The sequence below is a fragment of the Anomaloglossus baeobatrachus genome, chromosome 11, assembly GCF_048569485.1.
Source record: "Anomaloglossus baeobatrachus isolate aAnoBae1 chromosome 11, aAnoBae1.hap1, whole genome shotgun sequence".
Taxonomy (NCBI): Eukaryota; Metazoa; Chordata; class Amphibia; order Anura; family Aromobatidae; genus Anomaloglossus; species Anomaloglossus baeobatrachus.
Window position 1 is genome coordinate 39,542,714 of NC_134363.1, and position 27,537 is coordinate 39,570,250.

At 43.6% G+C, this 27,537-nt stretch overlaps 1 protein-coding gene across 4 annotated transcripts in view; it reads right to left on the reverse strand.

Annotated features, from left to right (window-relative positions):
• The window catches only part of SYT3 (synaptotagmin 3), a 260,592-nt gene that overhangs the window by 171,860 nt on the left and 61,195 nt on the right, over positions 1-27,537 (reverse strand). For all 4 annotated transcript variants that reach the window (XM_075328966.1, XM_075328965.1, XM_075328967.1 and 1 more), the window contains exon 2: positions 7,505-7,705. The gene's annotated coding sequence lies outside the window, so the exon portion shown is untranslated. The remainder of the gene's footprint in view (positions 1-7,504; positions 7,706-27,537) is intronic.

Genomic DNA, 27,537 nt, shown 5'->3' on the forward strand with positions numbered 1-27,537 from the left:
CAGTGTGCAGATTCATAAAAAATCTATGGAGTGGAGGGGGCAGTGTGCAGATTCATAGAAAAGCTATGGAGTGGAGGGGGCAGTGTGCAGATTCATAGAAAGGCTATGGAGTAAGGGGGCAGTGTGCAGATTCATAGAAAGGCTATGGAGTGGAGGTGGCAGTGTGCAGATTCATAGAAAGGCTATGGAGTGGAGGGGGCAGTGTGCAGATTCATAGAAAGACTATGGAATGGGGGGCAGTGTGCAGATTCATAAAAAGTCTATGGAGTGGAGGGGGCAGTGTGCAGATTCATAGAAAAGCTATGGAGTGGAGGGGGCAGTGTGCAGATTCATAGAAAGGCTATGGAGTGGAGGGGGCAGTGTGCAGATTCATAAAAAGTCTATGGAGTGGAGGGGGCAGTGTGCAGATTCATAGAAAGGCTATGGAGTTGGGGGGCAGTGTGCAGATTCATAGAAAATCTATGGAGTGGGGAGGGGCAGTGTGCAGATTCATAAAAAGTCTACGGAGTGGAGGGGGCAGTGTGCAGATTCATAGAAAGGCTATGGAGTGGAGGGGGCAGTGTGCAGATTCATAGAAAGGCTATGGAGTGGGGGGGCAGTGTGCAGATTCATAGAAAGGCTATGGAGTGGGGGGGGCAGTGTGCAGATTCATAGAAAGGCTATGGAGTGGGGGGGGGCAGTGTGCAGATTCATAGAAAGGCTATGGAGTGGAGGGGGCAGTGTGCAGATTCATAGAAAGGCTATGGAGTGGAGGGGGCAGTGTGCAGATTCATAGAAAGGCTATGGAGTGGGGGGGGCAGTGTGCAGATTCATAGGAAGGCTATGGAGTGGGGGGGCAGTGTGCATATTCATAGAAAGGCTATGGAGTGGAAGGGGCAGTGTGCAGATTCATAGAAAAGCGATGGAGTGGAGAGGGCAGTGTGCAGATTCATAGAAAGGCTATGAAGTGGGGGGGCAGTGTGCAGATTCATAGAAAGGCTATGGAGTAGAGGGGGCAGTGTGCAGATTTATAGAAAGGCTATGGAGTGGGGGGGCAGTGTGCAGATTCATAGAAAGTCTATGGAGTGGAGGGGGCAGTGTGCAGATTCATAGAAAGGCTATGGAGTGGAGGGGGCAGTGTGCAGATTCATAGAAAGGCTATGGAGTGGAGGGGGCAGTGTGCAGATTCATAGAAAGGCTATGGAGTGGGGGGGCAGTGTGCAGATTCATAGAAAGGCTATGGAGTGGGAAGGCAGTGTGCAGATTCATAGAAAGGCTATGGAGTGGAGGGGGCAGTGTGCAGATTCATAGAAAGGCTATGGAGTGGAGGGGGCAGTGTGCAGATTCATAGAAAGACTATGGAATGGGGGGCAGTGTGCAGATTCATAAAAAATCTATGGAGTGGAGGGGGCAGTGTGCAGATTCATAGAAAAGCTATGGAGTGGAGGGGGCAGTGTGCAGATTCATAGAAAGGCTATGGAGTAAGGGGGCAGTGTGCAGATTCATAGAAAGGCTATGGAGTGGAGGTGGCAGTGTGCAGATTCATAGAAAGGCTATGGAGTGGAGGGGGCAGTGTGCAGATTCATAGAAAGACTATGGAATGGGGGGCAGTGTGCAGATTCATAAAAAGTCTATGGAGTGGAGGGGGCAGTGTGCAGATTCATAGAAAAGCTATGGAGTGGAGGGGGCAGTGTGCAGATTCATAGAAAGGCTATGGAGTGGAGGGGGCAGTGTGCAGATTCATAGAAAGGCTATGGAGTGGAGGGGGCAGTGTGCAGTTTCATAGAAAGGCTATGGAGTGGAGGGGGCAGTGTGCAGATTCATAGAAAGGCTATGGAGTGGAGGGGCAGTGTACAGATTCATAGAAAATCTATGGAGTGGAGGGGGCAGTGTGCAGATTCATAGAAAATCTATGGAGTGGGGGGGGCAGTGTGTAGATTCATAGAAAGGCTATGGAGTGGGGAGGGCAGTGTGCAGATTCATAGAAAGGCTATGGAGTGGGGGGGCATTGTGCAGATTCATAGAAAGGCTATGGAGTGGGGGGGGCAGTGTGCAGATTCATAGAAAATCTATGGAGTGGAGGGGGCAGTGTGCAGATTCATAGAAAGTCTATGGAGTGGAGGGGGCAGTGTGCAGATTCATAGAAAGGCTATGGAGTGGGGGGGCAGTGTGCAGATTCATAGAAAATCTATGGAGTGGAGGGGCAGTGTGCAGATTCATAGAAAATCTATGGAGTTGGGGGGCAGTGTGCAGATTCATAGAAAGGCTATGGAGTGGGGGGGGCAGTGTGCAGATTCATAGAAAGTCTATGGAGTGGGGGGGCAGTGTGCAGATTCATAGAAAGTCTATGGAGTGGGGGGCAGTGTGCAGATTCATAGAAAGGCTATGGAGTGGGGGGGCAGTGTGCAGATTCATAGAAAATCTATGAAGTTGGGGGGCAGTGTGCAGATTCATAGAAAGGCTGTGGAGTGGGGGGGCAGTGTGCAGATTCATAGAAAGGCTATGGAGTGGGGGGGGCAGTGTGCAGATTCATAGAAAGTCTATGGAGTGGAGGGGGCAGTGTGCAGATTCATAGAAAGACTATGGAATGGGGGGGCAGTGTGCAGATTCATAGAAAGGCTATGGAGTGGAGGGGGCAGTGTGCAGATTCATAGAAAGTCTATGGAGTGGAGGGGGCAGTGTGCATTTTCATAGAAAGACTATGGAGTGGGGGGCAGTGTGCAGATTCATAGAAAGTCTATGGAGTGGGGGGGCAGTGTGCATATTCATAGAAAGACTATGGAGTGGGGGGGGGGGCAGTGTGCAGATTCATAGAAAGTCTGTGGAGGGGGCAGTGTGCAGATTAATAGAAAGGCTATGGAGTGGGGGGGCAGTGTGCAGAATCATAGAAAATCTATGGAGTTGGGGGGCAGTGTGCAGATTCATAGAAAGGCTGTGGAGTGGGGGGGGGGCAGTGTGCAGATTCATAGAAAAGCTATGGAGTGGAGGGGGCAGTGTGCAGATTCATAGAAAGGCTATGGAGTAAGGGGGCAGTGTGTAGATTCATAGAAAGGCTATGGAGTGGAGGGGGCAGTGTGCAGATTCATAGAAAGGCTATGGAGTGGAGGGGGCAGTGTGCAGATTCATAGAAAGACTATGGAATGGGGGGCAGTGTGCAGATTCATAAAAAGTATATGGAGTGGAGGGGGCAGTGTGCAGATTCATAGAAAAGCTATGGAGTGGAGGGGGCAGTGTGCAGATTCATAGAAAGGCTTTGGAGTGGAGGGGGCAGTGTGCAGATTCATAGAAAGGCTATGGAGTGGAGGGGGCAGTGTGCAGTTTCATAGAAAGGCTATGGAGTGGAGGGGGCAGTGTGCAGATTCATAGAAAGGCTATGGAGTGGAGGGGCAGTGTACAGATTCATAGAAAATCTATGGAGTGGAGGGGGCAGTGTGCAGATTCATAGAAAGACTATGGAGTGGGGGGGCAGTGTGCAGATTCATAGAAAGGCTATGGAGTGGAGGGGGCAGTGTGCAGATTCATAGAAAGTCTATGGAGTGGAGGGGGCAGTGTGCATTTTCATAAAAAGACTATGGAGTGGGGGGCAGTGTGCAGATTCATAGAAAGTCTATGGAGTTGGGGGGCAGTGTGCAGATTCATAGAAAGGCTGTGGAGTGGGGGGGGAGTGTGCAGATTCATAGAAAGGCTATGGAGTTGGGGGGGGGCAGTGTGCAGATTCATAGAAAGGCTATGGAGTGGATGGGGCAGTGTGCAGATTCATAGAAAGGCTATGGAGTGGAGGGGGCAGTGTGCAGTTTCATAGAAAGGCTATGGAGTGGAGGGGGCAGTGTGCAGATTCATAGAAAGGCTATGGAGTGGAGAGGCAGTGTACAGATTCATAGAAAATCTATGGAGTGGAGGGGGCAGTGTGCAGATTCATAGAAAATCTATGGAGTGGAGGGGGCAGTGTGTAGATTCATAGAAAGGCTATGGAGTGGGGAGGGCAGTGTGCAGATTCATAGAAAGGCTATGGAGTGGGGGGGCATTGTGTGCAGTGCCCAGATGTGCAGATGTGCCCAGGGGGCAGTGTGCAGATTCATAGAAAGACTATGGAGTGGGGGGCAGTGTGCAGATTCATAGAAAGGCTATGGAGTGGGGGGGCAGTGTGCAGATTCATAGAAAATCTATGGAGTGGAGGGGGCAGTGTGCAGATTCATAGAAAGTCTATGGAGTGGAGGGGGCAGTGTGCAGATTCATAGAAAGGCTATGGAGTGGGGGGGCAGTGTGCAGATTAATAGAAAATCTATGGAGTGGAGGGGGCAGTGTGCAGATTCATAGAAAATCTATGGAGTTGGGGGGCAGTGTGCAGATTCATAGAAAGGCTATGGAGTGGGGGGGCATTGTGCAGATTCATAGAAAGTCTATGGAGTGGGGGGGCAGTGTGCAGATTCATAGAAAGTCTATGGAGTGGGGGGGCAGTGTGCAGATTCATAGAAAGGCTATGGAGTGGGGGGGCAGTGTGCAGATTCATAGAAAATCTATGGAGTTGGGGGGCAGTGTGCAGATTCATAGAAAGGCTGTGGAGTGGGGGGGGGAGTGTGCAGATTCATAGAAAGGCTATGGAGTGGGGGGGGGCAGTGTGCAGATTCATAGAAAGTCTATGGAGTGGAGGGGGCAGTGTGCAGATTCATAGAAAGACTATGGAGTGGAGGGGGCAGTGTGCAGATTCATAGAAAGACTATGGAGTGGGGGGGCAGTGTGCAGATTCATAGAAAGGCTATGGAGTGGAGGGGGCAGTGTGCAGATTCATAGAAAGTCTATGGAGTGGAGGGGGCAGTGTGCATTTTCATAGAAAGACTATGGAGTGGGGGGCAGTGTGCAGATTCATAGAAAGTCTATGGAGTGGGGGGGGCAGTGTGCAGATTCATAGAAAGTCTGTGGAGGGGGCAGTGTGCAGATTAATAGAAAGGCTATGGAGTGGGGGGCAGTGTGCAGATTCATAGAAAATCTATGGAGTTGGGGGGCAGTGTGCAGATTCATAGAAAGGCTGTGGAGTGGGGGGGGCAGTGTGCAGATTCATAGAAAAGCTATGGAGTTGGGGGGCAGTGTGCAGATTCATAGAAAGGCTGTGGAGTGGGGGGGGGGCAGTGTGCAGATTCATAGAAAGGCTATGGAGTGGGGGGGCAGTGTGCAGATTCATAGAAAGGCTATGGAGTGGGGGGGCAGTGTGCAGATTCATAGAAAGGCTGTGGAGTGGGGGGGGCAGTGTGCAGATTCATAGAAAGACTATGGAGTGGGGGGCAGTGTGCAGATTCATAGAAAGACTATGGAGTGGGGGCAGTGTGCAGATTCATAGAAAGTCTATGGAGTGGAGGGGGCAGTGTGCAGATTCATAGAGAGTCTATGGAGTGGGGGGGCAGTGTGCAGATTCATAGAAAGTCTATGGAGTGGAGGGGGTAGTGTGCAGATTCATAGAAAGTCTATGGAGTGGGGGGGCAGTGTGCAGATTCATAGAAAGTCTATGGAGTGGGGGGGCAGTGTGCAGATTCATAGAAAGTCTATGGAGTAAACATTACTACAAGAAGGGGATCAGGATGGGGTATGATGACAAGTTGAAGACTAGGATGGGATCACTACCACAAACTGAGGACCAGGATGGGGACATTACAAGATGCAGGGGACCTGGTTGGGGCATTACAACAAGATGGGGCCCAGGATAGGGCATTACTACAAGATGAGGAGAAGGATGGGGGATATTACTACTGGATGGGGCAAATTACATGCACGTAAGGAGGTGCACATATGGTCGTGTTTCCCCCCTGAAGACACCAATCACGTCACTGCTATGTAATGTAATGCAAGATGGAAATAAGTGTTAGTAATATAAGATAGGAAGGTATAAGGTGTAAGATCATGTAATGAGAAATGTTCCTGTATACTGTATGGCATAGCAGGGTTATGTAGGGTGTGATAATATAGAGCATTATATTATGTTTGTATAGAAATATAGGTAAAAGGTCAAGTCTGCCCAGCAACAGGCTCTAGGGGCAGACAGAGTTAATGTTGGGACCAGTCCATAGGGGAGGGGTTTGCATGCAGGGAAAGAAACAGGTTTCTATCTAGATCTTCAGACAAGGATTAGTTTGCAGCTAGAGCAGATGTGATTCTGAGCCCTCAACAAGGCCACATAACGTGGGTGTCCCTACAGCTAAAGGAGACTGGAGCCAACAGAAAAAGGAGATACAAGATGTATCCAACATAGTCAGCTCAGTATAGCAACTAGGGTACTCGGTTCTTTTAACAGGATGCTCAGCATTGATGCCCCAAACAGTCTACAACTATAGAAGGTGATGTGCCTGGTCACACCATACGTGAGACCTAAAGGGAACCCTGGGCAGAGGTTCCGAAAGCGTCAGTAGCATTAGCCTAGGGTTCAACCATCGTGGCAACACATCTCCTAGGCAAGGAGAACTGGACGTGGAGTCGCAGGAAGAGACAAAATGACTCTCACAGATGGTTCTGTGATATCAAGCTGGGTGGTGGTCAAATAACCTGGAGTAATGATAAGGACAGGAACAACTACGTTGGAAGGACTCGAGGGTCTATTGGTGGAAATGCATGAAACATTCGTGAAGATCTGAACTCGATATTCTCTGTGTACTAAGATTGTCAAGTTATATATAAGTAAAAGACTGTGTTTTAAGAACTGGTGGTCTCCTTCTGTGCTTAAGTTAAAGGGAACCTGACACCGGATGTTTACAATACTTACCCAATGGTCAGTGCGGAGCAGATGGTTGGATGGGCGTCTCCGTTCTCCAGGTCCGCGCCTCCTCTTTCGGCAATCTTTGTCCTCCTTCTTCTGAAGCTAGTGTGGATGACGCTTTCAATGTCATCTACACTAGCCGACATTGAGGTCCTGCGCAGGCGCACTTTGATCTGCCCTAAGCAGGGTAAATCAAAGTATTGTAGTGCACCTGCGCTGGACCTCAATGTCGGCTGGTGTGGATGACGTAGGATGCGTCATGCACATAGGTTTCAGAAGAAGGAGGACAAAGATTGCCAAAAGGGGAGGCGCGGACCCAGAGAACAGAGACGGCCATCAAACCATTAGGTGAGTATTATAAACAACCGTTGACAGGTTCCCTTTAAGATTCGGTAATGGCCAGCCAAAGCCGTCGACCAGATGAGGGTCCTGAATGGGGCACCTCAACATTTTCTAGTAGGGGTTATTAAAAACATTTTTGAAATCCAGATATTCCCTAAACTTCTCAACCATAGTCCATGATTTAGGCATGATAAGAAGAAGGGTGAATTATTTCACCTCTACCTTAGGAGCCAACGTTCCTGGTCCCATCACTACCGGAGAAAATGATAACGTCCTTGAACCTTCAAGTAATGCTCATCATCATTCCCGGTACTGAATATCAACAGGTCCTCTTGAATGTGAGGAACGTTTCAGAAAGGATATGTTATACACAAGACACTTGCCTACATGAACCATTGCCAGATAAGTATATCACATGTTCACGATCCCCTCGTCTCTCACCTTTCATACAGTTTCACATCATTTCCAGGCTTCCTTCCAGACGCACCGGTTCTTTTGAACTGAGAAACATCGTCAAAGTCTTTGTAGTCTTCTCATGAGATCCTCGCGGCTTCCCCTTGGCTCGAGAGCGGAGCTGGTTCATTGACTGATTGGTGGCCAAGATTTACATAGCCGAGTCCACCGAACCCCCGAAGAGTCAAGCTGCATGGAAGAAGAAATGGAAATCTTGGTCTCAAAACTCAACAAATCCACATAATCAAAGCAGAATGAGTCAGGTTGAACAAAGTATTATCATTCCTGATGGAAAATTGTGGGTTTCTAGCCCAGCGTGTTGTCATGTGACAGATCTAGATCAGTCATCAATTCCGCACCTGTTCCGTACTCCCCCATCCCTTTTGACATTTCCCCCTGTCAAAAACTTTCTTTCCGCTATGGTAATAATTCATACAGTGATTAGGATTGTCTTCCAATTCCAAATTGTTTTTGTCAGAAGGCTGGAACATAATTAGTTACTATATAAAGATTCTGTATAAATGATATCACAGAGCTGTGCTTCAAAGGATTAAATGAAAAAAAAAAGACCCCTCCCCCCATCTTTTTCATAGTATTAGTTTATCATTGTAGAAATTTTTATGATTTAGTAGATATAAAACCTGCAAAAAAAGTCAATTTTACAAATGATGTTACCTACAAAAAACACTTTATGATTTTCTACAGCTCTTACGGAAATCTAGAGGTCTTTGTAGGAGGTAATTCGAGCCCCTCCTCTATTTTATGGTAATTGCCTGGGTTGTAAAAAAAAATTGTTCTAGGTACTAAATAGGCTGTTAATGTATTTAGTAGAATTGCTGTTGCTGCTAGTGAAGTACCGATCCAGCAGAACCGGGATCAGGTAGCAGCCGGCACCACCTAGCGGTTGCGTAGGTGCAGCGTGAGACTAGATGTTAGGTATGATAGGAGAAGGAGTGACAGATAGGCAGTGGGTTCGTTAAAGAGATGGGCCTTGTGGGGAGGTTGTTCTGCAGAAGGGTTAGAGAACTGACGAGTGGAGTATGGGACGGTCAGGGAAGAGGTAACCTCCTAAAGGTCCGGAGCCTATGGCTCACCCCGACGCCCAGGGAAGTCTTCTGACCAGACAACCAGCAGGGCCCAAAAAACGGACAGCAGTGAGAATAAGAGTGGGGGAAAGAAGACATAGTTGCCCATCAGCTTGCTGTAACAGGGGGAAGAGCAAATTTTACAGGGCTCCTCAACTGACCCTAATGCTGGGGACCATAAGCTGTCCCTTATCCTGAGGGTAGACTTAATGGTAGTCAGAGTCGAGCCTGCAATGTGGCCCTGTCTCCTGTCCTGCCCCAACAACAATGTCCTCATCACCCAGGCGATTTCACTGGATGGAGCTCCCAAAAACCCCACCAACATAGAACAACAGACGGAGGCAAACAAAAACTCATACACACCTAAAATCTGCACCAGAGGATAACCAAAATGTACAGGTAAGAGTAAAAAGAAAAGGAGGTAGTAGAAACAACTTACAACAATCACAGCAGATAGCAACAGTAGTAACAACACGTCCTCTCTGCTCCCCGGCTAGCTCCTTACTGAATAGAATAACCAGCAACAAGTCCAGGAAGCAGAGGGCTTAAATCAAAAGTTGATCAACTGCTGCCAGCTGAGCCAGTCTACTGCTGCACCAGAGGAAGCATACACAACGATAGTGGTCACTGAGCACTGTACACAGTGTGTGTGCTGGGAGGATTCATAAGTCTGCAGTCACATAGTGTAACTGCAGACTTATCATTTTAAGCCAGATAACCCCTTTCAGGTGGTACATTTGAGTTCTTTGTGATTGTTGCTTTTTTAAACCCTTAAGGCTGCTTTACATGGTACGACCGATTGTGCAATTTCACAATCGATCGTACCCGCCCCCGTCCTTTTTGCGTCACGGGCAAATCGCTGCCCGTGTCGCACAAAGTCAGTAACCCCCGTCACACATACTTACCTCTCGTGCGACCTCGCTGTGGGCGGCGAATGTCCACTTCCTGGAGTGGGAGGGACGTTCGGCGTCACAGCGACGTCACACGGCCGCCGGCCAATAGAAGCGGAGGGGCGGAGATGAGCGGGACGTAAACATCCCGCCCACCTCCTTCCTTCACATAGCCGGCGGTGGCCGCGTGACGCAGGTGAGCTGCTGTTCATCGTTCCCGGGGTGTCACACGGAGCGACGTGTGCTACCCCGGAAACGATGAACAACTAAATTAAACGATATTATGGAACCTAGCGACCAGTGCACGACTCACGATTTGTGAGCGATACTGCATCGCTAGGAGGTGTCACACAAGCCGGCATCGCCAGCAATGACGGATGTGCGTCACAAAAACCGTGACCCCGACGATCTATCGCACGATAGATTGTCTGGTGTAAAGCAGCCTTTAATGTGACATTGTCCTTTTTCAGTTTTCATTATGTCTTTAAAAAAATTGTATTTTTTTCAATGCAATTTTGAAACCAACAAATGTTAGAATCTCAAGAGCTACTGGGCACATTTTTGGAAAGTATTGCAGCTTTCCAAATGCTAAAAGTGTGTAATATGCATACTGTAAAGATTTGGCTCTACTTGCCTGTCCGATAAGTGGATACGTGACTGCAATTATGCGATTTGCTTACCAGTAAGAAACTAATTGGCACGTGACCTCAGTATGCAAATTGAAGTCATGCAAAAAACACTAGAAATGATGTGCATAGCTGAATCCTAACAGTTTGCATATTACACACTTTTTATAGTTGGTAAGTTGTAGTGATTGTGAAAAACCTCTATAACTGGCATTTTTTTCTGAATAAGCTGGTGGTATTTAAGCAACAAAAAATAATGGCCCTTAAATGATTTGGGATAAATCAATCATTGTTCTGCCAGCATGGTCTGCCTACTACAACTGGAGTACAGTCACTGTTCTGGTGCTGTCAATTGCCGCTGGACAGGATTCCATTAAACCGCAGTTAATAAAGAAGCAGTTGAGGTTATAAAGAGCTTTTGTGGACAACATGGAAATTGAAATGTCACTCTCCCCCACAAAAAACTGTAATCTGTAGTGAAATTACCCATCCGTCGAATCACTTAGTGCGCCTTTCTCTATATTTATATTTCTTATCCTTAATGGTTTGTCTGGAGGTTGCTCTGTTAACAGGGGACGCCTTCAGGAGGATAAGCTCAGGTCACGTCCTTTTTCCCTGCAGATATAAATGCCTAATGTGGTTCTAAAAGACTAGTAAAAAGCACAAAGCAAAGGTAGTAACACAAAAAGCGATATAATACAAAAATGCTAAATGTCATTCATATCATATTTTCTGTTACTATTAGTGATGGGTGGACCCACAGATACCCAGGATTGGCGGGTCCAACCAGGTGTAAAAAAAACCCCGGCTCCGGCCTACAATTAATCCCAGATATCTGTCCGGATGCCAATCCCCATATAATTCTATGGGGACCCGAATCAAGTGCTTGTAGAAGGTTCCACCAGGGCAATCGGGAAGAGCCGGGTAAAGTTCCTGGATTATCGCATCTAATAGATACGAACAGTCTGGGCAGCTGCAGGTTGCTATTTTTAGGATGGGAGGACCCAATAACTATGGGTCTCCCCAGCCTGGGAATACCAGCCCCAGCCGTTTGCTTTATCTTGACTGATCCCCATATAAATCTATGAGGACCCGATCATGCACTTTAAATGGTTATAGAAGGTGCCACCACACCAGGGTAATCGGGAAGAGCCGGGTAAAGTTCTGGGATTGTCGCATCTAATGGATATGAACATTATGGGCAGCTGCAGGCTGCTATTTTTAGGCTGGCGGTACCCTATAACCATGGGCCTCCCCAGCCTGAGAATACCAGCCCCAGCCGTTGGCTTTATCTTGGCTAATCCCCATATAAGTCTATGGGGACCCGAATCATGCACTTTGATTACTGATTACTTCCCATCGTTTGTCTAGTGGTAGGCTTGTCACTTGGGATACGAGAGGTTGTGGGTTTGAATTGCAGGCAAAAGCCAATGGACTTTGTATGGCTCCATTCAATTGAATGGTCCAATTGACCATAAGGGCTATGCGTTTCCATTGGAAGGATTAGTCCAGGCGACGACTTTAAAATGGTTGTAGAAGGTGCCACCACACCAGGGTAATCAGGAAGAGCCAGATAAAGTTTTGGATTGTTGCATCTAATAGATGCGACAATACTGGGTGGCTGCAGGCTGGCTATTTTTAGGCTGGGGAGGGCCCAATAACCATGGGTCTCCCCAGCCTAAGAATACCAGCCCCCAGGTGTCAGGCTTTATCATGGCTAAGTATTAAATTTGGGGTGGACCGCATGCCGTTTTTTAAAAATATTTATTTAAATTTTTTTTTTTTAAAAAAAAAAAGCCGCCTGTTGTTCATCCTATTTGTATACACAGCAAAGATAAGTGCAGGGCTGGAGCTGCAGCCTGTAACCGTTTATGTGTGCTGGGTCTCACAATATGGGGGAACGTTACGCCAGTTTTTTATTTATTTTTACACCATGATAGAGACACACACAGGATGGGGGTGTGGTCTGACTGCAACCAATCACAAACACTGGGACTGTTGGTGGGTGGGGGAAGCAGTGCATATGTATGAAGGATAATGAGAGGCCCTGGAAGTAGTATGAACAACCTCAGAAGTTGTGTTACAGCTGAGCTGGAGACTGGTAAGTATAACGCACCTGCTTTTCCCTATTCCCTTTCTTTTTCCTTTTTTTATGATCTGAGTTGCCATATCCGGATAGGTACCATGAGAACTCCGGGCCCGGTGTCAGTGCATGGATGCTTGTTAACTCACTTGGATCTGTACTTTTACAGTCCGGGTCCGCCGATTACTAGTTAAAATCCAAATAACTAGTCGAGGAGTATATCGGCGTGGAAGGGCCCCTCATATGCTCCACCGTAAAAAATATCCATGTATTACACCTGGAAGTAGTGGCGGAAACTCAGCACTTGACCTGGGGGGGATGAGTAAAGCACGTTTTTTAAACAAAAAGCAGCCAATGGATAAGGGGGCTTCCAAAACTGGAAGACCCCCTTAAATACTAAACATTGCTAAAATTTGGCAAGAACGGTGTGGGATAATCGTTAAGTTCAGAAGATTTTTAATCAAGATCATATAAACAGTTGATTAATTTTATATTTTTATCAGCACCACAGAATGCAAAAGTCTACACGCCCTTTAACATATGCTATAATCAGTAATTGTGTTTGTAAGTGATTTACTCTTTGTAACTCATGGATTTTTAGGATTTAAGCCAGAAAGCCCGATGATTTTCCCATAGTCCCATCTCTCGTCAGGTTGGTGTCACGCGGTAAATGAAGGACGTGTGGCGCATTATTCCGGGCTCCGCGATTGATAGGATTCCAATGAACTGTGAGCTAAAAGCTTTGGATTTTATAAAAAGGTGTTAAATGCTAAAAGGCCGGATTGTGATTCCCTCTCAAGGACAATTACAGTCGACGGCGACAGAAAATGTTTTAAGTACAAAGTAAAGAGCGGCTGATAGACAAAGTGAACAGTTTGTTCTCAGGTGTCCCCATTCATAAGAGATGAATTGATGTTTTGTCACTTTACCCAATGCGGTGAGTATCAGTTCACCTTGAATCATTATGTCGGAGAACAAATATTGGTTTTGTGCCTATTCTGTCCTGAAAGTAAGCCTAGGTGTGTAATGACGGTAAAGGAGACCATCAGCTTCACAAAACATACAGAGGTGAGCCCCTTACCTACCGCACCATAATATATATTAACATCATATGTCAGATGTCAGTGTATACAGCGGGCTCAGGGGTTGAGCCCGCTCCATGCAAGATCAATACCAACTCCCATTTAGAGGCAATCAATAACAGCTGCATTTAAAGAGTAAAACTCCTCTGAGGAAGACATCACTTGAAACGCGCGTTGGGGTTTATTGGTATGCAGGATCTTTGACCAATTTAAAGGAAAAGGGTCCCCATATTATTTTCATACATTAAATCTTTCTATATCTATTTGGCATTTTTTAAGCCTAGGGAATACCTTCTTACTTACATAAACATCAGTTTATATATAACTATTTATTTTTAGAATATAGTCATTGCACTGTATGTCTTATATCATGAATTTGTCACTATTCCATTTTATTTGAATCTTTGCAGGTTCTTATTAGGGTTTTTTTGATATTTATGAATGTATTATAGTGGCATTACACGGAATATTTTGATTACTTATTTTGCATTTAAAGAGTGCCTGTCACCAAGTAAAAAGTGGTCAAATTTGATCTTATTTTACTCCCAATGTTCCCTCGAGTATTCCGTTTTTTATTTTTTTCAAATCCGCCGCACGGTGCCAAAGATATGGACCTTTTTATTTGGTAAGAAAATGACTGACGGCACATCCTGCCTTTCTAATGTGAACAGGTGCAAAAAAAAAAGTACCAAAAAGGAGACAGCTGCACTCTGTAGTGCTAAGATATGTGGAACAATGAATAAGGGAATATAGACATGCATTACTAGTATGAAAAATATGCAAAAATTTAGATACTTAGCACACAAAATGGCCAGTTTTATGTGAGCCCAACAGCCAGCGACAAGGCTCTTTTTTTTGGATCCCTGACTACTCTAATGCCTCTCTTGGGGTTAAAAAAAACCCCTCCAATTTATGGGCGGACAGGAACCTGTAAATGGAGAATTAAAATAGCCTGAGGCTGAAGAGCAGGAGTGCTCAATCAGAAGGCATAACCCTATAATCTAAGAAAAAGACTGATGGCACGTCCTACCTTTCTAATGTAAACAGGTACAAACTGAAAATGAAACATAGTAAAAAAAAGGAGACATCTGCACTCTGTAGTGCTAAGATATGTGTAACAATGAATATGGGAATATAGATATGCAATGCTACTATGAGAAATATGCAAAAATTGAGATACTTAGCACACAAAAATTGCCAGTTTTATGTGAGCCCAACAGCCAACGGCAAGGTGACTCTTTTTTTTGGATCTCTGCCTACTCTAATGTCTCTCTTTCCGGTTAAAAAACCCTCTAATTTATGGGCAGACAGGAAGCTGCAAATGAAGAATTAAAATTGAGGCTCCAGGTCAAGCATAGCTCCACTAATGCACAGATAGCATTGAGAGTTGAGAGGAGGGGTTTCTGGGGGCTGGGCTTGAACCCAGAGGGTGGCTTGGGGTATTTAAGACACTGAGGAGAGGATGAGGCGTTGCTGCCAGCTGGAGCTGGATACATGAGCTCCGGTTGTGGTAGCTCTGGAGGAGCATAGGCCAAGTCCGCACATCAGAGTGCCTTTTCGTTCTTGTATATGGTTAATGAGAATCTGTAAATAGGGGCTCCCCATCTAGGGGAACCTTCACATTAGTAAATAATCACACATACCATACACACTCAGACCACAGAGTCATAAAGCAAAGACATACGAGCTGTATCTTAAGTCCACAGAAGGCCAGTCACAAGATTGGTAATTAGGGTAAAGCAATCATTCACACATCAGGGTGCCCTATTGTTCTTCTATGTGGTTAGTGAGAACCTGTAAAAATTGGCTCACTATCTAGAGGAACCTTCACATCAGTAAATAATCACAAATACCATGCACATTCAGACCACAGAGCTATAAGGCAATGACATGCTAGCCTTACCTTAAGTCCACAGAAGGTCAGTCACAAGATTGGTAATTAGGATAAAGCAATCATTCCCACATTAGAGTGCCCTATATTTCTTCTATGTGGTTAGTGAGGACCTGTAAAAATTGGCTCAATATTGAGAGGAACCTTCATATCAGTAAATATTCACACATACCATGCACATTCAGACCACAGAGCCAAAAGACAAACTCATGCGAGCTGTATCTTAAGTGCACAAAAGGCCAGTCACAAGATTGGTAATTAGGGTAAAGCAATCATTCACATATCAGGGTGCCCTATCTTTCTTCTATGGGGTTAGTGAGAACCTGTAAAAAATTGGCTCAATATCTAGAGGAACCTTGCCATAAGGCAAAGAAATGTGAGTTATATCTTAAGTACACAGCAGGCCAGTCACAAGATTGGTAATTAGGATAAAGCAATCATTCACACATTAGGGTGCCCTATCTTTCTTCTATGTGGTTAGTGAGACCCTATAAAAATTGGCTCAATATCTAGAGGAACCTTGCCATAAGGCAAAGACATGCAAGCTATATCTTAAGTACACAGAAGGCCAGTCACAAGATTGGTAATTAGGATAAAGCAATAATTCACACATCAGGGTTCCCTATCATTCTTTTATGTGCTAAGTGAGAACCTATAAAAATTGGCTCAATATCTAGAGGAACCTTCACATCCGTAATCACTTACTTTTTTTCAAAGCTATGGCTAAAAGGAATTACAAACACCCGTCTCCCATGTTAACAGGTTAACGCATTGGTGGTTCTGGAGAGATATATGCCACCCTTAGTCCCATCCGTCCCCTCTACCTAGTCCCGCCTTGGTATTACATTTCTCTCCTGAAGCCCAAAAACAAAAATCAACTGAAAAGCCATTTATCAGCTATTTCCTAAGAAAATAATAGTATCATAATGTATCATTATCTAGTAGATAGTTTAATCACAAAACATTATCTTTTGTGAAGAAATGAAACTGTCTTAATGTTTCCTACCTGTGCTTAAGTAACTTCTATCTATTATCAGATGAAGCAAAAACATTTCAGAAAATGTTATTAAAATCCCCAAAGATTACAGAAAGTAATATTACCAAAAACTGATATTCATGGGCTGAGTCTGGGTATTGCAGCCCATCCCATTGATGATCATGCTGTTGGACAATCTGTAGGATTTTCTGCATTTCTTGAAACAATCTTGTAGAAATCTTGCAGATAACACAAGGTAAACTTCATTCTGATTTGTGCTAAACTTGGCTAAATCGCTCTGTGTGCTGTTAAATCCCCGTCCTGCTGGTGATTGTACTGCTTTGTGTGCGGAGTTCTCCAGTTATCTTGTTGTTTTCTCCCTGCTCTTGCTTTCCTCCTAAGCTCTTTTTGTCTTATACCTTTGTGTGTATCTGTGTGCCGTGAGATAGAGATTTGGTTTCCATGTTTGTCTATTTCTGTCAGCTTTTTTATTACTCCTGTCCCGACTCTCCCCAAGGGATAAGGGCTGGTCAGGAGCAAGGCAAGGAAGGTGGCTCAGATATCCTCACCAACAGAGATAACTGGGTTTAGGAATAGGTAGGGTTCCCTAGCCTGAGGGCCAGCTTAGAAGCCACTATCCCCTGCTCTCCACATACAGGGGATTTAAGTGTGAGAGATTTTCAGACATTTAATTAAGGCTCAGATATCCTCACCAACAGAGGTAACTCTGGGATTAGGGATATCTAGGATTCCCCAGCCTGAGGGCCAGTTTAGCAGCCACTGTCCCCTGCTCTCCACATAAAGGGGATTAAAGTGAGAGGGGGTTTTCAGACATTTCATTATGGCTCAGATATCCTTACCAACAGAGGTAACTGTGGGATTAGGGATATCTAGGATTCCCTAACCCGAGGGCCAGTTTAGGAGCTACTGTCCCCTGCTCTCCACAGATATTTCATTATGGCTCAGATACCCTCACCAACAGAGGTAACTCTGGGATTAGGGATATCTAGGATTCCCTAGCCTGAGGGCCAGTTTAGCAGCCACTGTCCCCTGCTCTCCACATAAAGGGGATTAAAGTGTGAGGGGGTTTTCAGACATTTCATTATGGCCCAGATATCCTTACCAACAGAGGTAACTGTGGGATTAGGGATATCTAGGGTTCCCTAGCCTGAGGGCCAGTTTAGGAGCTACTGTCCCCTGTTCTCCACATAAAGGGGATTTAAGTGTGATGGGTTTGCAAACATTTTTTGCGGCTCAGATATCCTCACCAACAGAGGTAACTCTAGGATTAGGGATATCTAGGGTTCCTTAGCCTGAGGGCCAGTTTAGGAGCTACTGTCCCCTGCTCTCCACTGCCATTTCATTATGGCTCAGATATCCTCACCAACAGAGGTAACTCTGGGATTAGGGATATCTAGGGTTCCCTAGCCTGAGAGCCAAATTAGGAGCCACTGTCCCCTGCTCTCCATATAAAGGGCATTTAAGTGTGAGGGGTTTTCAGACATTTAATTATGGCTCAGATATCCTCACCAACAGAGGTAACTCTGGAATTAGAGATATCTAGGGTTCCCTAGCCTGAGGGCCAGTTTAGGAGCTACTGTCCCCTGCTCTCCACAGACATTGCATTATGGCTCAGATATCCTCACCAACAGAGGTAACTCTGGGATTAGGGATATCTAGGGTTCCCTAGCCTGAGGGCCAGTTTAGGAGCTACTGTCCCCTGCTCTCCACTGCCATTTAATTATGGCTCAGATATCCTCACCAACAGAGGTAACTCTGGGAATAGGGATATCTAGGGTTCCCTAGCCTGAGGGTCAGTTTAGGAGCTACTGTCCCCTGTTCTCCAAATAAAGGGGATTTAAGTGTGATGGGTTTGCAAACATTTCATTATGGCTCAGATATCCTCACCAACAGAGATTACGCTGGGATTAGGGATATCTAGGGTTACCTAGCCTGAGGACCAGTTTAGGAGCTACTGTCCCATGCTCTCCACAGACATTGCATTATGGCTCAGATATCCTCACCATCAGAGGTAACTCTGGGATTAGGGATATCTAGAGTTCCCTAGCCTGAGGGCCAGTTTAGGAGCCAGTGTCCCCTGCTTTCCACATAAAGGGGATTAAAGTGATGTGTTCGCTGTGTGATGGGTTCGCAGACATTTCTTTACGGCTCAGATATCCTCACCAACAGAGGTAACTCTGGGATTAGTGATATCTAAAGGGGTTATCAGACATATTTCATTTTAATTACAGATCATACATGATTTGCCTACATAATTTCCAAAAATTGGATTTTTAGCAACCAGCCGACTCCTGCGTGAAAATGGAGAACCCAAGAAAAATCGGTTTCCTACCACTGACGGTCTTAAGCCGAGCTAAGAAGTGCTGCACCTTAAACTGATACCCTGAAATCTCTTTGCAATTAGCCTGTGTAAACGCTTTGGGTATTTTCACTCCATATAAATCCAGTAATCTTCTCTCCACAGCGACACAAATAAAGCTCGTTTCCCCAAGTGTGAATAAGTAAAAATAAATATGTGAACCGATGAAAAGCTTAGCAAGAACATTTCCATTAGAAAGATAGACTTCTGCTGTCTCAGCTCCGGAAATACTATTTTTTTTCCTTAGTTTTATTGAAAAAATAAAAAAAAAATATTTCAATAATCCATTGATGATTCTTAGGCAGTTTTGCCCAAAAGGCGCGCGCTCCCTATGTGGGAAGGATCAAGGGAAATTTGTCAGTCTGAAATATATTAAAATATCCTGCGCTATTATAGCAGAAATCAAGTGCAAGAGAACAGGGGAAAAAAATCAAAGGGAGGTTCATGCATCGCGAGATGAATTTTAAAAAGAACATGGACAAAATAACTAAGCATAGATGTTACATATTGTAAATGGAACCCAAATGTATACGAATAAATGGAATTTTCAGACTGATCCGTTATTGCATTTGCGCCTTTTTGGGTTTTTTTACCTCGCGTGACGCGTCACTCCAGCTCTATTCCTCACTCAATGCCTCCCCCAAACTATTTGTATATGCATTTAGCTTTTCAAAGACAAGTCCAGCATTACCTTTACATGGCCAGTTTATCCCTCCATTACTGAAAAATTAGTGTTTGAATTGACATGCAAATGAGGCAGAAGAGCTATGGTCACTCCAGCTCTATTCTATTTCTCCATTACTGAGAAATCAGTGTTTGAATTGACATGAAAATGAGGTATCTGTAGATCGAAAGCCTCTGTCACTCCAGCTCTATTGCTCACTCAATGCCGCCCCAAAACTATTTATACACGCATGCAGCTTTTTCAAAGACAAGTCCAATGTTACCTTTTCATGGCCAGGCTGTCCCTCTATTACTGAAAAATTAGTGTTTGAATTGATATACAAATGAGGCTGAAGAGCTATGGTAGATCTGAAGCCTCTGTCACTCCAGCTCTATTCCTCACTCAATGCCACACCCAAACTATTTATATACACATGTAGCTTTTTCAAAGAGAAGTTTAGCAATACCTTTACATGGCCAGTCTGCCCCTCTGCTACTGAGAAGTCAGTGTTTGAATTTTTTATGCAAATGAAACTGAAGAGCTATGGCAGATCCGAAGCCTTCATCACTCCAGCTCTATTCTTCACTCAATGCCGCCCCCAAACTATTTATATACGTATGTAGCTCTTTTAAAGACCAGTCTGCTTCTCCATTACTGAGAAATCAGTGTTTGAATTGATATGCAAATGAAGCTGAAGAACTATGGTAGAACTCAAGCCTCCATCACTCCAGCTCTATTCCTCACTCAATGCCGCCCCCAAACTATTTATATAATTTAGCGCTTTCAAAGACAAGTTCAGTGTTACCTTTACATGGCCAGTCTGTCCCTCCATTACTGATAAATGAGTGTTTGAATTTTTTATTCAAATGAAGCTGAAGAACTATGATAGATCTGAAGCCTCTGTCACTCCAGTTCTATTCCTTACTCAATGCCAGCCCCAAACTATTTATATACGTATGTAGCTCTTTCAAAGACCAGTCCGCTTTTCCATTACTGAGAAATCAGTGTTTCAATTGATATGTAAATGAGGCTGAAGAACTATAGTAGATCTGAAGCCTCTGTCACTCCAGCTCTATTCTTCACTTAATGCTGCCCCCAAACTATTTATATACGCATGTAGCGCTTTCAAAGACAAGTCGAGAAATACCGTCACATGGCCAGTCCATCCCTCCATTACTGAGAAATGAGTGTTTGATTTTTTTATTCAAATGAAGCTGAAGAACTATGGTAGATCTGAAGCCTCTGTTACTCCAGCTCTATTCCTCACTCAATGCCGCCCTCAAATTATTTATATAACCATGTAGCACTTTCAAAGACAAGTCGAGAAATACCTTCACATGGCCAGTCCATCCCTCTGTTACTGAGAAATCAGTGTTTCAATTGATATGCAAATGAGGCTGAAGAACTATAGTAGATCTGAAGCCTCTGTCACTCCAGCTCTATTCTTCACTTAATGCTGCCCCAAAACTATTTATATACATATGTAGCTCTTTCAAAGACCAGTCTGCTTCTCTAATACTGAGAAATTATTGTTTAAATTGATTTGCAAATGATGCTGAACAGCTATGGTAGATCTGAAGCCTTTGTCACTCCAGCTCTATTCATCACTCAATGCCGCCCCCAAACTGTTTATATACACATGTACCTCTTTCAAGACAAGTTGAGCGATACCTTTACATGGCCAGTCAATCCCTCGGTTACTGAAAAATCAGTGTTTGAATTGATATGCAAATGAGGCTGAAGAACTATTGTAGAGCTGAAGCCTCCATCACTACAGCTCTATTACTTACTCAATGCCGCCCCTTCTTGACTGATAGCTCCTTTGCCTGAAATCACATGGCATAGAAGCTGTCAGACAAGCAGGAGGAGGCATTGAGTGTGGAATAGAGTTGGAGTGACGCAGACATCTGCTCTACCATAGATCTTCAGCCTTATTTGCATATAATTTAAAACATTCATTTCACAGTAATAGAGGAGTGGACTGGCCATGTAAATGTATCCCTGGAGTTGTTTTTGAAAGACCTACATACGTATATAAATAGTTTGGGGCGGCATTGAGTGAGGAATAGAGCTGGAGTGACGCATGAATGAAAAAGAGGTGAACAACACCAAAAAGGAGCAAAGTGCAATAACAATCAGTCCTAAAATGCCATCTTTTTGTATACATTTGGGCCCCATTAACAATATGTAACATAGTTTGGGTTTGGCATTGAGTGAGGAATAGAGCTGGAGTGACAGAAACTTCAGATCTACCACAGACAGATTTGTTTTTTAAAGCGTTTGGGGTTGAAATTCTGCCAATAGATTCCCTTTAAAACAATTCATCATTCTTTTAACACCTTTTTTGGAGTTAAAGTTTGGATTTTAAGCATTTATATGTGTGCACCAAATTAAATATGGCTTTTGCATTATATTTATGCTATTTTTTTGGTCCTCGTCATTTTTTGGGTTTCATGGTGTTATCAAGATGCTTTCAGCTAAGTCAAAATTTGCAACTTTTTGAATTGTCACACCGTTTTTGCATTTTGGGCTTTTCAATACCCTAGTGGAGTACAACATCTATACTTCTTTGCACAATTGAAAAATTACGTGGAACATTCTGCTTATCAGATGGATCGTGCAACATTTTACCGTAATCAGGTACAAAATATGCAAAATCTTTTAACTTGCACCAAATTTTTTAAACCTCATGGCGCAAAATAAACCAACAAAACAGAAAGACAAAACCAAAAAATGACTTTAAAGAAGCAGTTGATGAATTGGGGCTATTTATGAACAACTCCTGACAAAGCATTGCAAAATCAAGTTTTTTGGTCAAAGCTGGCCATTCATCTAAGTATATGTTGGGCCAAGTAAAATAGTAAAGAGGAACGCGTAATTTTTAATATGAAGGTGTTTCCATAATATTGGAAAACCCAAATGGGATTTTTTCAGCTTTCACCGACTGGGCGAAACTATGGTGTCTTCAGGGGTTGCAGTCACTCCTCGCTCCATGGGGAGGCCAAAAGGTCCTTTTGTTCTCCCCATGAGGAGGCCATAAGGTCCCTTTGGTCTATATGAGAAGACAAAAATTATTAAAGGTCCATGAAAGTTGCGTCCCTTTTCGAGATTTTGCATTGGGGCTCACGAGTCTTTACGTTTCGCCAGTTGTTTCTTGTTTGCAAACAGAACTTTTGCTTCTTCTGTTCTATTTGACATTTAGTCATGATATATTAACGATTTTTTTTGTATCTGCTAAGAGTGGGAAATAGTATTATATCTTGTATGTCTTAGAAGGAGATCTTAGAGCGATGTGGGAGTGAATGGATTCTTGCAGAAGGTGATTCCACGGGGAGATCAGGGGAAATGTATTGAGTAGGAAGAATATGTTTATGTATCTATTATGAACATAAACATAATACAGAAAAGTCACTTTACGCCTCCTTAATGTCACGGTGAGTAGGCTGTCATTTTGTCCCTCATTTCTAAATATCACAGTTTCCTTGAAAATGAATAGACACTCTTTACCTACAGTGGATATAAAAAGAAAAGTTTTTTGCCCCCGTATTCAACTTTTATACACAAATTACACTTTTTTTCATATTAACCAATAAGAAAAGCTTTAAACTAGAATATTGCAAGTAAAAAAGGAATCTGTACTAAATAATCTACAACAACTAAAAGCAAAGGACTGCAAAAGAAGATGTGAATTTGAGTGATGGAGCTTATATGGAAATATTCTCCAATCTACGGCTCTGTAGATGTTGCAATCAGGTTATTAAACAGGTTTTCCACTACTAATGTGATCTACTTTCTTTTGTCCTAACTCTTCCAAACTAACACTTTCCTAATATACTTCTGCTATCTACTCTGCTCCTGAAAGCTTATCTTGAAGAGGCGCGTAAATACCTTTATTGTTGTTGTAGCTTTGATCGTTCCGACTGCAAATTGGAATTGGACCAACACCAGTGAGATGCCCTGCTCAGTTGGTCCGATTCTGGTCTGTAGCCGGCGCAATCACAGCTACTACAACAATAAAGGTATTTATATGCTTCTTGGATATCAGCTCACAAGAACAGAGTGTCATGATTCCTATGTGCAGAACATTCTGCTAAAGAAGATGAGAACTTGACTGACGGAAACATTCTCTACCCTATGGCTCTCTAGATGTTGCAAATCAGGTTTTAAAGAGGTTTTCCCACTACTAATATGATCCCCTTTCTTTTAGCCTATCTTTTGTCCTAACTTTTCCTAACCAACACTTTCCTAATATACTTCTGCTATCTACTCTGCTTCTGTAAGCTGATCTCGAAGATGTTCAAAAATATCTCTATTGTTGTAGCTTTGATCTTTCCGGCTAAAGACCAGAATTGGATGAGTAGGGCAGGGCACATGACTGGTGGTGGCATAACTACATGTTTGTGAGTGACAGCAATCTGGGCACGCATACCCAGATCACACTTCACTCTCCTCTCAGCCCTCAAATGTGACGTGGCCTGTTCAGTTGGTCTGATTCTGGTCTGCAGCCGGAATGATCAAAGCTACATCAACAATAAATGTAATTACGAGCATCTTAGAGATAGGTTTACAGGAGCAGAGTATATAGTAGAAGTATTTTAGGAAAATGTTAGTTAGGAAGAGTTAGGATAAAAGAAAGGGGATCACATTAGTAGTGGAAAATCTCTTGAAGACCCTGTTTCCTGGAGAAAATGCTAAGTCTGTTCCTCCTATAGCTTTACCACTGTTGGTATTAATTTGCAATACGTGAAGATTGTGCGATATACACCGAATGATCAGAAACCACTCTTACTACTACTCTCCACCTCTACTCTGTTCATAAAAGCTTATCTTGAAGAGGCATGTAAATACCTTTATTGTTGTTGTAGCTTTGATCGTTTCGGCTGCTAATTGGAGTTGGACCCACACTAGTGACGTGCCCTGCTTAGTTGGTCCGATTCTGGTCTGCAGCCAGAACAATCACAGCTACAATAAAGTTATTTATGTGCTTCTTGGCTATCAGCTTACAAGAACAGAGAGTCATGATTCCTATGTGCAGAACATTCTGCTAAAGAAGATGGGAATTTGACTGGTGGAAATATTCTCTAATCTATGGCTCTGTAGATGTTGCAAATCAGGGTATTAAAGAGGTTGTCCACTACTAATGTGACCCCCTTTTTTTTATCCTATTTTTTTGTCCTAACTTTTCCTAACACTTTCCTAAAATATTTCTATCTACTCTCTTTCTGTAAGCTTATCTCTAAGAGGTTCAAAATTACCCCTATTGTTGTTGTAGCTTTGATCTTTCCGGATGCAAATCAGAATTGGACCAATGGAGCAGGGTACATGACTGGTGGGGGCGTAACTGCAACTTTGTGAGTGACAGCAATCTGGGCACGCATGTCCAGATCACACTTCACTCTTCTCTCAGCCCTCACATGTGACGTGGCCTGTTCAGTTGGTCTGATTCTGGTCTGCAGCCAGAATGATCAAAGCTACATCAACAATAAATGTATTTATGAGGAGCAGAGTATATAGTAGCAGTATATCAGGAAGTGTTAGTTAGGAAGAGTTAGGATAAAAGAAAGGGGATCACATTAGTAGTGGAAAATCTCTTGAAGACTATGTTTCCTGGAGAAAATGCTACTTCTGTTTCTCCTATGGCTTTACCACTGTTAGTATTAATCTGCAATATGTGAAGATTACTTGATATATACCGAATGATCAGAAACACCTCTTACTACTACTACTACTACTCTCCACCTCTACTTTGCTCATGAAAGCTTATCTTGAAGACGCACGTAAATACCTTTATTGTTGCTGTAGCTTTGATCGTTCTGGCTGCAAATCGGAATCGGACCCACACTAGTGAATGTGCCCTGCTCAATTGGTCCGATTCTGGTCTGGAGCCAAAACGATCAAAGCTGTGACAACAATAAAGGTATTTATGTGCCTCTTGGATATAAGCTTACAGAAGCAGAGTAGATGTGGGAGATAATATAAAAACCTTATAAGATTATCCTGGAACAAGTAGATGATGTGACAGTTTTCCACTACTAACGTGACGTCCTATCTTTTGTCCTAACTCTTCCTAACAGTTTCCTAATATAGTTTTGCTAGCCATTCTGTTCCTGAAAGCTTATCTTGAAGAGGCACGTAAATACCTTTATCATTATTGTAGCTTTGATTGTTCTGGCTGCAAATCGGAATCGGACCAACACCAGTGACGTGCCCTGCTCAGTTAATCTGATTCTGGTCTGCAGCCGGAATTATCAAGGCTACAATCAACAACAATAAAGGTATTTAAGTGCCTCTTGGATATAAGTTTACAGGAGCAAGGTAGATGTGAGAGATAATATAAAAACCTTATAAGATTTTCCTGGAACAAGCAGGTGAGGTGAAAGTTTTACATGTCCTACCAAGGTGATTTAATACCTTGAAGGCGTTTTCCACTACTAATATGATATCCTTTCTTTTGTTCTAACTATTCCTAACATTTTCCTAATATACTTCTGCTATTTACTCTTCTCCTGCAAGATTATATCCCAGAGGCCCATAAATCCCTTTATTGTTGTTGTAGCTTTGATTGTCCCAGCTGCAGACCAGAATCGGACCAACTGAGCAGCTCACATCACTGATGCTGGTCCGATTCCGATGTGCAGAAAGATCAAAGCTACAACAACAATAAAGGTATTTACTTACCTCTTGAATATAGGCTTACAGGAGCAGAGTAGCTAATAGAAGTATATTAAGAAAGGGTTAGTTAGGAATAGTTAGGACAAAAGAAAGGAGTCACATTAGTAGTGTAAAACCTCTTTAAGGTATTAAATCGCCTGAGTAAGACAGGTAGAACTGTCACATCATCTCCTTCTTCCAGGATAATCTTATAAGGCTTTTATATTGTCTCTCACATGACAGCTGTCTGATTCCTCCTCATTTTATCTGTCACATGTGGTTTGTACGTGTTTCTCCTACACATTCATACACGACATGCGATGTTCGCCACTGTGCAGCTTTTCCCAAGGTATTGCACTCAATGATCGTATGAATATGAGCCTGCTATTTAGGATGACAATTTACAGACTAATCTCCATTTAAATCCATAGAAGCAAAAGGATTAAAGAGAATATTCCAAAACTATACATGTAATGAATAATTATTAGCGCACGACACATCTTTGCCTGCGCCGGCTGCTTCTCATCTCGCGCTCTGCCCTCCCACCTCTGCCAACCTTGCAGATATTCTTGGGCGTATGAGAATGATACCGTATGCATCAATAAGCTGGAAGACACAGCTGTCGGTCAGTCGCTTGCAGAATTTTGCATGCAAAGTATATATACATGTATAGCCCAAAGCCAGATCTGCAGCGATCAGGTGATCATTAGGTGGACGTACATTAAGGATGGGGCTATTAGGAGATCTGTGTCACATGACAGCATCTCATCTTGCAAAAAAAACCCACTTGTTATTTTAGAGCCTTAATATTAAAGGGGTTATTCGGGGCCTTAACATTGATGACCTGTCCTTAGGATAGGTCATCAATGTCTGATCAGTGGGGGTGCGACAACTGGAATCAACGCCGATCAGCTGTTGCCGTTGCCGTTTCTCGGCGGAACTACTCAACGGAATACTGGCCATCGCTGGATACTGCACATGCACCCCCTAATGATTCACATAGAGGGTAGATATGTTGTACCCAACTTAGCTCTGCTGTGCACCTGCGTATTTGAGTACTTCCGGCTGGCAGCGGCACCAGGAATTATTGCTAAAATTGTGGAACTTCTCCCCTTTTTATCTGGTTTTAGATGTGATTTTCATATTGCCCACATCTGTTACTTGCCACAGGTGAGTTGGAATACAGCTCTGTATCTGAGTACTTCTGGCTGGTGGCGGCACCAGGAATCATTGCTAATGTTGTGGAACATCTCTTTTTATCTGGTTTTAGGTGTGATTTTCATATTGCCCACTTCTGTGACTTGCCACTGGTGAGTTTGAATACAGCTCTATATCTGAGTACTTCTGGCTGGCGGTGGCATCAGGAATCATTGCTAAAATTGTGGAACTTCTCCCCTTTTTATCTGGTTTTAGGTGTGATTTTTATATTGCCCATATCTGTTACTTGCTACAGGTGAGTTTGAATACAGCTCAGTATCTGAGTATTTCTGGCTGGCGGCGGCACCAGGAATCATTGCTAAAATTGTGGAACCTCCCCTTATAAGGTTTCAGATGTGATTTTCATATTGCCCACCCCTGTTACTTTCCACTGGTGGGTTTCAATGAGCGTCACATGCTTGAAACAACAAATTTAGAAAAGGTGCCAACAATTGTGTCTGGACCATTTTTGGGGTTTTGTGTGAAGTTATGTCCA